The sequence below is a fragment of the Sardina pilchardus genome, chromosome 1 (assembly GCF_963854185.1).
Source record: "Sardina pilchardus chromosome 1, fSarPil1.1, whole genome shotgun sequence".
In the NCBI taxonomy this organism is placed as follows: domain Eukaryota; kingdom Metazoa; phylum Chordata; class Actinopteri; order Clupeiformes; family Clupeidae; genus Sardina; species Sardina pilchardus.
The window spans coordinates 1620727-1634755 of NC_084994.1; the positions used below are offsets into that span (position 1 = coordinate 1620727).

The 14029-nt window shown below is 40.9% G+C and overlaps 1 protein-coding gene and 1 long non-coding RNA gene across 2 annotated transcripts in view; one reads left to right on the forward strand and one right to left on the reverse strand.

Annotated features, from left to right (window-relative positions):
- LOC134080710 (NACHT, LRR and PYD domains-containing protein 12-like) overlaps positions 1-14029 on the reverse strand; it is a 410628-nt gene that overhangs the window by 139609 nt on the left and 256990 nt on the right. The window lies entirely within an intron of this gene.
- On the forward strand, positions 5878-6890 carry LOC134081240 (uncharacterized). Its single transcript, XR_009939522.1, has 4 exons — positions 5878-5959; positions 6070-6170; positions 6255-6377; positions 6850-6890. It is a non-coding gene; the product is annotated as an uncharacterized LOC134081240 (long non-coding RNA).

Genomic DNA, 14029 nt, shown 5'->3' on the forward strand with positions numbered 1-14029 from the left:
AGGCCGGGAGCCAGGTCCACCCCTCAGGATGTTTTTTGCTACCTTTTTTTTACTATTATTTCCTATTATCTTATACCTTGAGCCATCACAAGATGGTAATGACCACCCCCAACTCGGCCCCGTTTGGTCTCAGGAGCCAAAAAACACCCTTTTTGGGAAAAGCTTTTGGCGGAATGACATAATTGTGAATATTAAGGTACTGGAGCTACATAAATGGTCATATAACCCTATAATTTAGCATGGTGCATCCTGACACATAGGGGTAACTACCAAAAAAAGATTTTGGGGATTGCTGCCTTTTTGGTGTCAAATATCACCCTCAACATACCCCAAAAGACAAAAATATGTCTGTCCGCCTGACAAATTGTCATCAAAAGTGATCATTTTCAAGCATTTTATTATACATATCACTGCCTCATATGTACACAAAAAACTTCCCAAGTTTATAAGCTTCAATTTAAATCCAAGTTGACCTTTCTATCTAGAGGATTACAGCTGGTATGACCAAAGTTCTCCACTATGCATAAAATCGGAGAAAACAGAACTTTCAAGCATTACCATTCCAAATGGGATTAAGCATATATTAAACATATTTTTAAAAGAGTCAACAAATGTGAGTTCTACTCTAGTACATATGAGCACTGGTCAGAGCATGTGTGTGTGTGTGTGTGTGTGTGTGTGTGTGTGTGTGTGTGTGTGTGTGTGTGTGTGTGTGTGTCCAGTGTAGTTATGCTCTGGGCATGCAGTCCGGCTGTATCTCTGATGACCAGTTTACAGCCACGTCCATTTTCACTGATGGCTGCTTGCTCACCTCTGACCTCTTTGGATCACCAGAAATGACAACACTGTATAGTAGCTACCATGGAAGTCAGAAAGAGAGAGTATTCAATACGCTGGTCAGCCGTGTGATCAGTTAATGATGATGGTTGTTCAGTGACGCTTGATTAAGACAGTTGAGAATCCTCTTACGAGCTTTATAACCTGATGTGGTGGTTGTCTGGCTATGGGCTAACATGCAGCAGCAAGTAGCCTGGGTGCCAGCCGAACTTAGCCCCGGCCACAACATTTAAGGTTTGGAAGTTCGGTCTGGCATTGCTCCATTGTGGCGCAACTATGCTTGAACCAGAGCTGTGCAGACCAATCAAATTGTCAGGGTGGGCTTTATATGACGATGGAGAAATGATTAACAGTAACATACTCAACCACTTCACCAAAGAGCGCTTTGGTTGACTTAGCTTACAACAAAGATGCTGCTCTGATTGGTTGTAGGTCTATCCAATTGAGTGAAGAGGCATTTTTTTCCTGGTTCAGTTGAAACACACCCCATAATTACAGCCCAATAGCCTAGAAATCTAGATGCCCCTAGCAGCAGCAAATGTAATTTGGCTGGCGGGGCAGTCTAGGCACAATCCATAGAGCCAGGGAGCTGAGAACCCGAAGCACCAGCGGGCCAATCACAGCGTGTATAGAGTCGGTGGGTGGGCTTAACATAATGGTGACTGACAAGCAACCAGAAGTTGCGATGGTAACGCATCCTGTTATTTGAAAACAAGAAGATGATTCGTTTAGCGTTATCCTATTGCGTGGAGAGGGAAGGTTACGCATCCTGCTACTTGAAAACAAGAAGATGATTCATTTAACGTTATCCTATTGCGGGGAGGGAATTTGAAAGACAACTGTTTATCCCACCCCTCCGATTGAGCCCTGTCTACGGTGAGTGTCCAGACCCTACATCTTGATGTGGGTCTGGCTCGTCAGGCTAACAGCCCAGTGGAGCAGTATCAGACTCAAATTCTGACTAGAATTTTGAGTATGACAACGTCAGGCTAAGCAGCAAGACAAGTTGTGGGTTAAAATCAGGCCTGCCACCATTGTGCCCTTGAGCAGGGCACTTAACCTATTAGTTGCTCTGGGGAGATTATCCCTTGTAATAATATGTACAGTAAAAGTGTAAAAATTAGTATATAAGTATGAATGAGTAAGTTTCCCCATGCATAAAGGCTTATTAATGAACGTTTCAGTAAATTTCCTTTCCTTGTAGAATCCTTATACTGTACTCCTTGCAGAATCCTGTGGTGGTCTTAAAAGTTAAAGGGTCGTTTAGCTGAAAGTCACAAACAAGCACAGTCAGGGCAAGTAAGCAAAATTCAGGGATTCTATAAAGCAGTCTCTTAGAGTTTCTGAGTAGAAATGAAACCAAAATAACTTTTTAGATCCAAGTGCTTGTAGCGGGCAGTCCTAAGCTACATAAGAAGCCAACAGTGATGGAGCTCAACAACTACAGACCGTTGGCACTCACTTCAGTCATCATGAAGTGCTTGGAGCGGAGAGTCCTAAGCTAGTCCTAATCAGACGCCGGCTCCCCACCACCCTCCCTACCAGTGTGCCTATTGCAAGAACAGGTCCATGGGTGATGCAATTTCATCTGCCCTCCACTTTGCCCCTAAACACCTGGAACAATGCAACCAGTGCCGTCACTCCCACCACGCGCATCATGCACTGTGCTTTAGGCACCAAAGGACAGAGGGGCCACCCAAATATAGCCAATGAATAGTAGCCTAGCTTTACTGCAAACTGTGCTTCTCTCCTCCTCGATAACATTTACAATGTCAAAATACACCAACACCATGGTACATTCAAGGATGATACTGTACTTTTGGGGTTCTCTCAATCTCCACCACATATAGCAGATCTAACTTTACTTACTTCACTTAAATGCAGGAGAGAGGCAACGAGAGTGGCAGACTCCAGCTGAATTATCATTGTGTATCTCCTTTTAAATAAGGAAATCATGAAGTCAACAAAGAGAGATTGTTGTTTGTGAGGTTATCTGGGTCCTATACTGTAGGTCCTACTGATAGGCCTACTGATCATTTTTAAACTCAGATTGGTGAAAGGGCTCTTTAACATAGGCTGCAATCAATGTGATTTGGGACATGGACAAGAATATAAAAACTAGTCTACTACTTTTCCTTTGTAGAATGGAATTGATGAGTTTCGCACATCCATTCAAATAGCTAGGTGGCTACCAGGCTTCACTTTTAATTTGAAACACAAAGCAACTCACATAGGCACCAAAATGGCCAGCAGCGGCACTGAATGCAACACCCATGTGAGGATGCTGTTCATTGACTTTGGCTCTGCGCTTAACCCTCCTGTTGTGTTCGTTTCATGTTTGCTAGTTTTATGCATCCGTCATAAATGGCTGCTGCATTATAACTTGTTATAAATCCATAGTGATACATATATTATCATCTAATGTTGTGATAGCTCTTTGTATCAACTTATATTCTGTTGAATATTACCTGTTTTGAACTTGACCTGAGCTCATGCAAGTCAGAAAGCAGAACATTATATTGGGGAAAGGTTCCAGTGGGGGCTGGCAGAGAAGCAAATAGGGGGAGTGATGGTGTGTTTGTGTGTGTGTTTTAATGTACAGAAGCACACGAACAGTCCATCTGATCAATAGGTATGCGCCTGGATTCAATTTTATACACTGACCATTTTCTCACTCATTCATTTCTAATGGTCGGTCATTTTTGACCGGGAATACACATGGATGTTCTAAAGTTAAATTAAACACGCAAATTGTAATGCAAATGATCAAAATTTGTTTTATGTGTTCAGATGCCCTGCAAGTCATGGAGCCTCATGGGAGTCAGAATAAGTTATCAATATTTTTTAAAGAAAATAATTGTCAATCAGTCACATGCGAACACAACAGGAGGGTTAACACAATCATCCCGATGAAGCTGATTGGGCAGCTTGGCTTGCTGGGTCTCAACACCTCCATTTGCAACTGCATCCTGGATGTCCTGATGGAGAGGCCCCAGACAGTTCAGTTCAGATTGTCAGCACCAGCTCCAGAACCATCACACTGAACCCTGGTGCGTGCTCAGTCCTGTACTCTTTACTCTCCTGACACACAACTTCCAGCTCTCTCTCAAACCACATCATCAAGTTTGCAGACGATACCACAGTAGTGGGTAACAACGTAACAGCAACCATGATGATATACGGCTGGGCAACAATCTCTTTCTCAACGTCCAAAAAACCAAAGAGGTGCTCGTTGACTACTGGAAACAGGAACAGGTGAAGGCCACCAAGTTCCTTGGTGTCCACACTGAAGACAATCTATCCTGGTCCACCAACAACTACCTGGCCAAAAAAAGCCCAGCAGCGTCTGCACTTTCTCCGACGGCTGAAGAAGGTCCATCTCCCAACACCATTCTCTTTTTCTTTTATAGGGGAACTATAGAGAGTGTCCTGACCACATGCATCAGTGTGTGGTGCCTTTGATTGCACGCTGCTCCAAAGAGCCACTGTAAGAGACTCCATGGCCTCTTCACTAGGGCTCAACCGATATGTTTTTTTCAGGGTCGATACCGATATCAATTATTATTACCACAAAAAGAGTCCAGTAACTGATATGAACAACTGATATGTCAGTTGTCAAAAAAGGGAGGTAGATAGTAAAGGTGATATGCAGCACACATTTTCTTTTTTGCATTTAATTATGCAAACATTTCTCTCTTCTTTTGTTACACAATTGTCTATCAACTTGCATCACACGTGTAAATCATGTGTATCATGTTAATCCAAAAGCTGAGTGAGCTGTGGCCCGCAATTATTTTCATAGATTACACAATGGGCTGTGTTGTTGTTGTCACAAAGTGCTGTGACATACCTAGCTCAGGACGACATTTAGTCCAGGTCAGATTTATTATGGCCGGCCCTGGGTGCCTGTAGTGTTTTCTGCCAGTCCGTTTCAAAACGGAGCAATTAGACTTCTTGACTTATGCTATAATGGAGAACTTTGGTTATACCAGCTGTAATCCTCTAGTTAGAAAGGTTGTTTATTGTTTATATGCAAAAAAATATGCTTAATCCCATTTGGAATGGTAATGCTTGAAAGTTCTGTTTTCTGCGATTTGATGTATAGTGGAGAACTTTGATCATACCAGCTGAACTCCTCTAGATAGAAAGGTCATCTTGGACTTAAATTGAAGCTTATAAACTTGGGAAGTTTTTCATATACATTTGAGGCAGTGATATGTATAATAAAATGCTTGAAAATGATCACTTTTGATGACAATTGTCAGGCGGACAGATATTTTTTTTGTCTTTTGGGGTATGTTGAGGGTGATATTTGACAGCAAAAAGGCAGCAATCCCCAAAATCTTTTTTTGGTAGTTTCCCCTATGTGTCAGGATATACCATGCTAAATTATAGGGTTATATGACCATTTATGTAGCTCCAGTACCTTAATATTCACAATTATGTCATTCCGCCAAAAGCTTTTCCCAAAAAGGGTGTTTTTTGGCTCCTGAGACCAAACGGGGCCGAGTTGGGGGTGGTCATTACCATCTTGTGATGGCTCAAGGTATAAGATAATAGGAAATAATAGTGAAAAAAAGGTAGCAAAAAACATCCTGAGGGGTGGACCTGGCTCCCGGCCTATAACACACTGCAAACAACACTTATTCAGACAGAACACAAAACGTCAGGAATAGCGGAGGGCAGTGAGGTTAACGCATGCTGAATCTCACGCAACCATTCGTTATCTTTATCTTGGATATATAAAAAAAAAACAGAATGGCAATCTGTTCCTGGAAACATTTGTGAATGAATATGGTAAAGCTTAACTTATGTGTGTGGATGTAATTGCCATTAAAGCCCATGATGCTCAACTGAATGGGTGGCTGAGTATAAGTTATTAAGGAAGTTCCACAATATTAAGAAGAAATATCTTATAGAGAAGTAACTGTGAATCTAATGCTCAACATTAAACATGCTCCTTGTGAGTTATGCAGTTCTTTTTAGATGTTCAGAAAGTAGGTTTAATTATGTTGTTTGTTTTTATATTTAGATTCCAATGAAAAGGCTTGAAGGAGGCTTGTGAAGTTCTGCAAAGGCAACAGTTTGGAGTCGACAGACGAGGACAGTGCGGAAAAGAGTAGTAGGCTATGTTTCCTCTGTTCTCCTTTTATAGCGTACTGTGTTTGGCTTATTTGCAACTGGCGTTCACTGCACTTTTAAGAATTTGATTGCATTTCATTCAATCAACAGACTATCGTCAAAATATGTTGAATTTAGGCCTACATCAGCCCCTACATCTGCAGTCTCAGGAAGACCTCCAGTGCAGGCCTCAACAAGCAGGCTCCACACAGGTAAACAGCACAGATGAAAACATAGAGTGATCAAGACTTTGAAATATTGTGTACTGATTCTGTTTCTTACTGTTCCATATGCAGAGACAATGGAAAGACCCAAAAACAGATTCTGCAGTAATGGAGCAAAAAAACAGACCTTGCCAGCCACACCACCATTTCCATTATCAACACCTGCAGTGACAGTCCCAGGTCCTGGAGAAAATGGTACATAGAACTATTCCAAATCTTTTACAATTGTTTACTTGGAGATTTTAATAATGACCTTTTTAGTCTATAACAGGAATTAACTCTTCAACAACTTCTATTAGCCTTAATATCTAATGTGCTTTGATGTAAAACCATCAAATAATAATAATACAAAGAACTTGGGAAATGTAAAATTCAAAATAAAAACAGAATGTAATCATTTTAAAATCTTGTTAACCCATATTTAGCTGCAAAGAGGACATAGACAACCAATCAAATGAGTAAAATGTCAAATGTTAATTTCAAGCAAATTTTGAATTTAATGCCAGCAATATTTAAAAAAAAAAAAAGTCAGAATGGATCCAACAAAAGGCTTAAAGAGTTATGTCCTGATAAAGACAATAAAAGAAGAGATAATCTGTCTTTTTATATGTTTAATTATGTGCAGTTATAATGCATACATGTTGCTTCTTATGTTTGTCTGATTCAGAAAGAGAACTCCAGCTCTATCAAATATGAAATACAATGCAAGTCAGTGGAATAATGCCAGTTAATCAACTAATCATACAGAGTTCCACAAGATATACCTCAAATGATCTGTTTGCTAACTCTTTCTCTGTTTAATTGTGTTTAATTTCATGCTGATAGATGCTGCCAAAAAACAAGGAGCTAGTGGTGGGAGCAGAGGAAAAGATAAAGAACTGCCTAAATGTAGTGGAGATGGGGGAAGAAAGAAAAGAGCAGAAAAAGGTACACAGCTTTTAACAAGTATGGGGATGTTTGATTAAATATCTTTACAAGTGGTAGTTTTGATTAATATTTACATTTTAATAATTACAACTTGTATATATTTTAACACAGAAAAGTTGATGCCATTGCCGCCCCCTTCTCCAGACTTCAGCAGTTGTGAAAGTGAATGTACGTGTCTTCTAGGGATGTCACGAGAACCGATACTTGCGATACCTCTCGATTCTAAAATGAAAAAACACCGACGATGCCTATTTTTTTGAAGCACCGTAAGCACCGACGCCAGCATAAGCATCGGTGCTGCGACTCTTCCGGAACTGATGGGGGCAATACAGTGTTTCCCACACATTGACTAATTTGTGGTGATGCGCCACAGATTCAGCACAGGCCGCCACATATTGCGTTTCGTTACTTTTTTTTATTTACTTATCTATTTTTTAACGGTATTGAAAAACACGCAACATTCGTTAAGCTGAATTTCCTTTCCCTGCTCTCCCTCTGTCACTCACGCGTCTGTCTCTCATGCACACACATAATGCACACACACACACAGCCTCTCCCTACGTGCACACAGCGTCTGTCTCCATGAAAACCAACCAGATCATTCCTGGAAGCGTGGTCGTACTGATGCACCTCACGCTGCCCGGGTGGAAGCATACAGTTCTTCCGCAACTTTTGTAGATTATACGTGCAACTTTACCAAACAGTAAAAGTAAACTTGTTCTCCTTGGCCCGCTGTCGTACGTGCTCAATGGACACCCGCCCACGACATGCACATTTAATCCAAATAAAACATTCACAATCGTGAACGCAATGACGCACAGAAGACGACTAGCTAAATTGCTGTTTAAAATCCGGTTAGCATCATTAGCTAGTCAGCTGCAGACATTAAAACTCTTGCATTCAAGTTGACTGACCATCTCAATACAATGTTTTTCAACTCCAAGACTTAAAAGGTTCTGTCCCAAGGAGAAAAAGTAGCTTACCTTGAAACTTAAACACATGTGGGTAAACTGAACAGTCCAACCAGAGTATGATAAGCTTAGCCTGCTACTTTGTTTACAAAATGTTGAGCTTCAACCAGACAGCTGAATTTAAGAGGTGGAGTTGTAATATGAATAGTAGGCTATAATCTGCATAAAGTTTGCTGCTAATGAAGATCAGAAATTTCATATAGAATGTATAAATAGTTACAGAATGTATGTGTGTTTCAAATAAAGTCAAGACTTTACATCTTGTAAAAAAAATCATTCACATTATATGAAAGCAGAGCGATAAAAAGGAGATAAGTTGTTGGTTTTTATACAATCCATTAGAAAAGTGATTTAATTAATTATGTGTAAGCCTATGTGATATGCTCGCAATTGGATACTGTATTCTGTTATGCTCTGTATGTTATAGAAATTATATTTCAGTATTCTGCAAATATTTCAATAAAGAAATTCATTAAGTAGCCTACATGGGATTTTAGAAAATCCTTTTTTTTAACGATAGTATCGAATTTGGCATCGAGAATCGTGTAATTTTACTGGTATTGGCACCGACTACTGATTTTTTGGTATCGTGACACCCCTAGTGTCTTCCAGTAACGTTTTTTCTTCCTCTGTCTAACCCACAATTAAACAGAGATGTATTTTGTCTTCACTAGGCATACAGCTTTATTTTCACTGCATGAAGAATTTTTTTGAAATGCATTGATGGCATCAAATTCAAAATGGACATCAAAATGTACAATGAAATAGTCAATAGTCAAATGTGTAATTTTCAACATTTGATATCCTTTTTTGCAGATAATCACATTCTGTTTTTTTTCTGTTTGCTGTTTATATATGCATTTTACACAAAACCCCAGCACCTCCCTTACCTAACCCAACTTTTCCTGTTTAGGGTTGTGTAATTAAAATAGAACGACACTTCTTGAATGTTCTAAAAAGTTCCATTGTGTTTTGTTGTTTGTTTGCTTTTATACAGGAGAATACAACAACTCTTTTGAAGACAACAGCACCCCAACACAACTGCATTAAGTTGCAATACAGAAGTTGGAACTGATCATTTAATGACCAATAAATGGTTCATTTTTATAACTAATTCAGTTTGTCTGTTGTGCCGTCTCTTATGGCCTATTCATTGTTGTTCTGCCCTCTACCCCCAGCGCCTTGCCAGGGTCGACAGATAGATAACTCCTCTCCAAAACAAACACGCAGACGAAGTATTCCAATTCAGTCTTTATGAAGTTGTTGAAGTAGGGTAAAACAACGATGCTTTCAAAGGCTAACTTGAAGCTTGAAAAACATAAACAAGAAGAGAGTGCGGAGCACCACGCTTTCTAACCAGTGTGAACTCTAATGATATGACATCATCAAAAAGGACAAGTGCCCGTAAACACAATCAAATTACCCATTCCCGCCACTAGGTGGCAGAAGTGGACCACTAAATCCTCCCAAAACACGTAACTACTCACTGAACATCATGCAAAAACACATGAAGCAGAACAATTGTTGAATTGCATTGTCACAATCTTAAAAATTCTGGTAAGGTACCTATTTAAGTTAACTTCACAGAGGATTGGTAATTGGCAGATGGTTGGCTATATTTTTACATTTGTTAGAAGGTCTGCTGACAGTCTAAGTGGTTGAAAACAGAAGTGTTTTTTGTTTATTTAGTTGGCAAAAGGTTGGTATGGCATGTTTTAGGTTGGCAAGTATGTTGGCCATGTAATGAAATGGTTGGCTCAACATTGGAAAGGTAGGTTTCTTCATCCAAATGATTTCTAAACGGGTTTATTAAGTTGAAATAGATGCCAAGTTTCCCTTTAAAACCAACGGAGTGGGCAAATGAGGACTGCATCTGCAGATCCGCCTATAGCTGTTACAATGTTGCCGTTACGTGGCATTAACGTGGTGATAATGTTGCAGGAAGGTTGCCGCCAAGTCGCCGATACGGTGTGGTAATGTTTGTAAATAACGTGGCGGCAACATGATAGCGTCTTTCACTTTTCCGGTGGCGGCCACGTCGGAAAATAACGTGGCGGCGATGTTGCAGGAAGGTTGCCGGTACGGTGTGGTAATGTTTGTAAATAACGTGGCGGCAACATGATCGCGTCTTTCACTTTTCCGGTGGCGGCCACGTCGGAAAATAACGTGGCGGCAACGTAAGCCTTGGTCGGAAAATCACGTTGCGGCCACGTGATGGCCACGTTAGTGTGTTTGCTGGGAATGCAGTTGTGTGGAGGACGTAGCTGCAGTCGGAAAGGAGAGAGAGGTAGCTCGCGTGCGTGTTGTCCCTAATCCAGTTTTCTTTATATTGCCTGTAGGCTTCAGTAGCCTATGTTGTGCCGCGATGTAGGCTACTGCAAAAAATAAATAGAGTTTTTTTTTTTATTCGTGACACTGACTTGGCTTCCTCGGAGATTTTCCATTCGCGTCGTTGACATCACCAAGCCAACGTTGCGAAATGTTCCCCTACATTAGCCTACATTTGCTTATTGAAGCCTAGGCTACTGCAGTCTCTAACACGACTGTTTAGATTCAAACATTCACGATGAAGGAAACTGCAGTCTGCGGCCTAATGTTGCCTTCATGCATGTAGCACGATCCTTCCGAAACAAAGCTTCAAGCTTGATTAAGTATCGATTTTATGCAGGACCAAGGCTATATAGCCATTTCCAGTTAACAACATTAAAACGACTCATTATGATACATATTTGTGTTTATATCTCTTACCCTCGTTTCTTCCTTTTTGAAATATAACTCTTCCGAATGCACAAAATGGCGTGTCTGTCCAAACAACAAAACAGTTTCGGTTTCACCTTGGTAGGTTTTCTTCTTCTGTGGGATTTGTTAGTAGCTTGCAAGCATTGCCGCCATCTACTGTACAGGACTGAGGTGTGATCACACTAGGCTTTCAGTAGGCTACATAATGACGTTGATAAAAATAAAATAAACAAAACAAAACAAAACAAAAAGAAGAGAGAAGAAGAAAATATTCACACTTTTATTTCACTGTGAATCCAGAATCAAATATCTGAATCCTCTCCTCTGCTGCTACCAGATAAACTCCCACAGACACACAGCACTGATCTCAGCACAGTATGTGCCCCATGAACAGCTGTACTTTAGGGGACAGGCTTAACCATAAAGGCCTCTTTCTCCACAGGATAAAAATAAATAACCCTCTCCTCTACTTCTGCAGTTTGTCCTTAAGGGTTGAATGTCGTCCTTGTGCTGATTTCCTGCCTGTTCCGTGTCATGTGACCCCATACTGGAACACATCTTTCCTCGTGTCGCTTTGACTCCAAACATGGTGTTAAGAATCTAACAGACTTGCATGGCTTGTTGGTACCAAGTAAGAAATGGCAGAAGCAGTAACACACAGTTTTATCTCCCTGACCGACTACAGAAAGCATTTAAAGGAGCTTAGCTGTTTGGGAGATGACATCAGACTCCACTCCCTACATAAATCTACCTTCACAATCTCTTAACCAACAGATCCACACACTGTGTTTAGGGCATTGATTCAATCTAATTAATCACATCAAAGATAAATTCATCGTTTGTCTATTTCATCCTGAAACTTTTCATTTCTATTTAATAACAAAACAATTCAATGCACTTACCAAGCGATCTTTTAACGACCAAAGACAAGGAACTGGACTGGTTAATAAGTGAGTGAACAGTGTGTTCCTGTGGCAACGTGTCATAAAATGTTTTACAGTTTAGATAACACATCAGAACTAAAGTCCATCCTTCAGCCTTGAGTTGATTTCCTTAAAGAAACAGTAACATGGTGTTGGTGCTGTATGTGTCTGGGACTGGACATTTGGATATTCTGTGCTGACATTGTTTAGGAGTGTTATGAATTACATGTAACACCACCTCACTGAGTACCGGCTCACCCCAGGGGTGCGTCTTGAGCCCTCTGCTCTACACCCTTATGACCCATGACTGTTGTGCCAGAGTTGACACCAATCACATTATTAAGCATGCTGATGACACAACGGTGGTGGGTCTCATTCAGGGCAGTGATGAGGGCAATTACAGTACAGGGAGGAGGTGAAGCTCTTCACGGAATGGTGCCATAACAACAACCTGCTCCTGAATGTGGAGAAAACCAAAGAGCTGGTGATCGACTTCAGGAGAAATCAGCCTCCTCACACACCAGTCCATATTAACAGTGCTGCAGTGGAGACTGTGGAGCACATGAAGTTTCTAGGAGTTCATATGTCTGACCGTCTGACTTGGTCCCTGCACACCTCCTCACTTGTCAAAAAAGCCAACCAACGCCTACACTTCCTAAGGAGACTGAGAAAGGCTCATTTTAACCCAGCAGTTCTCACCACCTTCTACAGGGGAACCATTGAGTGTGCTAACAAGCAACATCTCTCTCTGGCATGAAAGCAGCAGTGCCTTGGAGAGAAGGGCCCTGAGGAGGGTGGTGAGGTCAGCTGAGAGGACCATCGGAGTAACGCTGCCACCTGCTGAAAACCTGGCCAAGCAACGCTGCCTTTCAAGGGCAAATAAAATGACCAAGGACTCCACACACCCCTGCCATAGCTGGTTCTCTCTCCTGTCTTCAGGAAGGCGGTATCGTAGCCTAGGGAGTAGGTCTGCACGGTTCTGCAACAGTTTTTTCCCAACTGCAATTGACTGTTGAACAGCACCACACTATAATCTGTGTATGGATGTGGGTGTGTGTGTGTGTGTATGGATGGATGTGTGCATATGATATATGTACAGTATATGGATATGTATGAGTATGTGTGGGTCATCAATATCTGTCATCCCAAAATGCTAGCTATCTTATTTATAATATATGTATATTTTTACAACATCGTAGATTATTTATTTATTTTAATTTGTATTCTTGTATTCTTCTAGCTGATGGTGTTTTATTGCTGTTTTTATGGTGGTCCTATGCAACGCAATTTCGTTCCATACTGCACTTCTTGAAGTGGTTGTTTGGAATGACAATAAAAACTCTTGAAACACACACACACACACACACACACACACACACACACACACACACACACACACACACACACACACAGTGTTTTATGTGTCTGGAACTGGACCTTTGGATTCTGTGCTGACATTATTACCTCCACCAAGGAGGTTATACACACACACACACACACACACAAACACACACACTCAAATTCACATTTTCTCTCTCTCTCTCTCTCTCTCTCTCACACACACACACACACACTCACGTCATATTTGGCAATAACAGCATGAAAACATGAAACACACACTGTTAGAAGTGTCCTGTAAAAACTACAGTAAAGTACAGGCAGCTCAGTTTCCTGAACTTTACTGTATTGTTATGTACAACACAGTACTGTAATACAATATATTGCAGTTTACTGTAGTCGCAGGTTACTGTAGGAACGCTGTACTGTAGGCCTACACACTGTACAATCCTACAGAATCATACAGTATTACAATAATACTGCACAGTACTGGAGCTAATATTGCATTTTGGGTAATATTTGCAAGGTGGGATTATTTTACAGTAGTTTACGCTACATTTCATGTTTACTATACAACGAGATTCTATTTGCTGTAACCAAAGAGCTCTTTGCTGTAACTTTGCTGTACCTTGCTGCATGTTTCAGCACCTGACATCACTTCAGTTTGTGAGTCGACTATCATACACACTGTCTTCAGGCACTGTCTTCAGGACCGACACTTTATATAAAGTAAGTAGCCTAAAGCCACTCTGTTGATATTTCACACCACAGACACTGTTCACTAAAAGCGAGCACGCAAATCTTCCACGGCACAGCTAAACTAAGTTCAGTGTTAGGCCTGTAATAAAGCTCCTGGGTAGGGAAAAGGTTCCCCTCTAGCGACCCCCTTTGGTAGACCACTCAGAGAAGCAGCAGACGCCACACCACCACCAACAATTCAAATATCTTT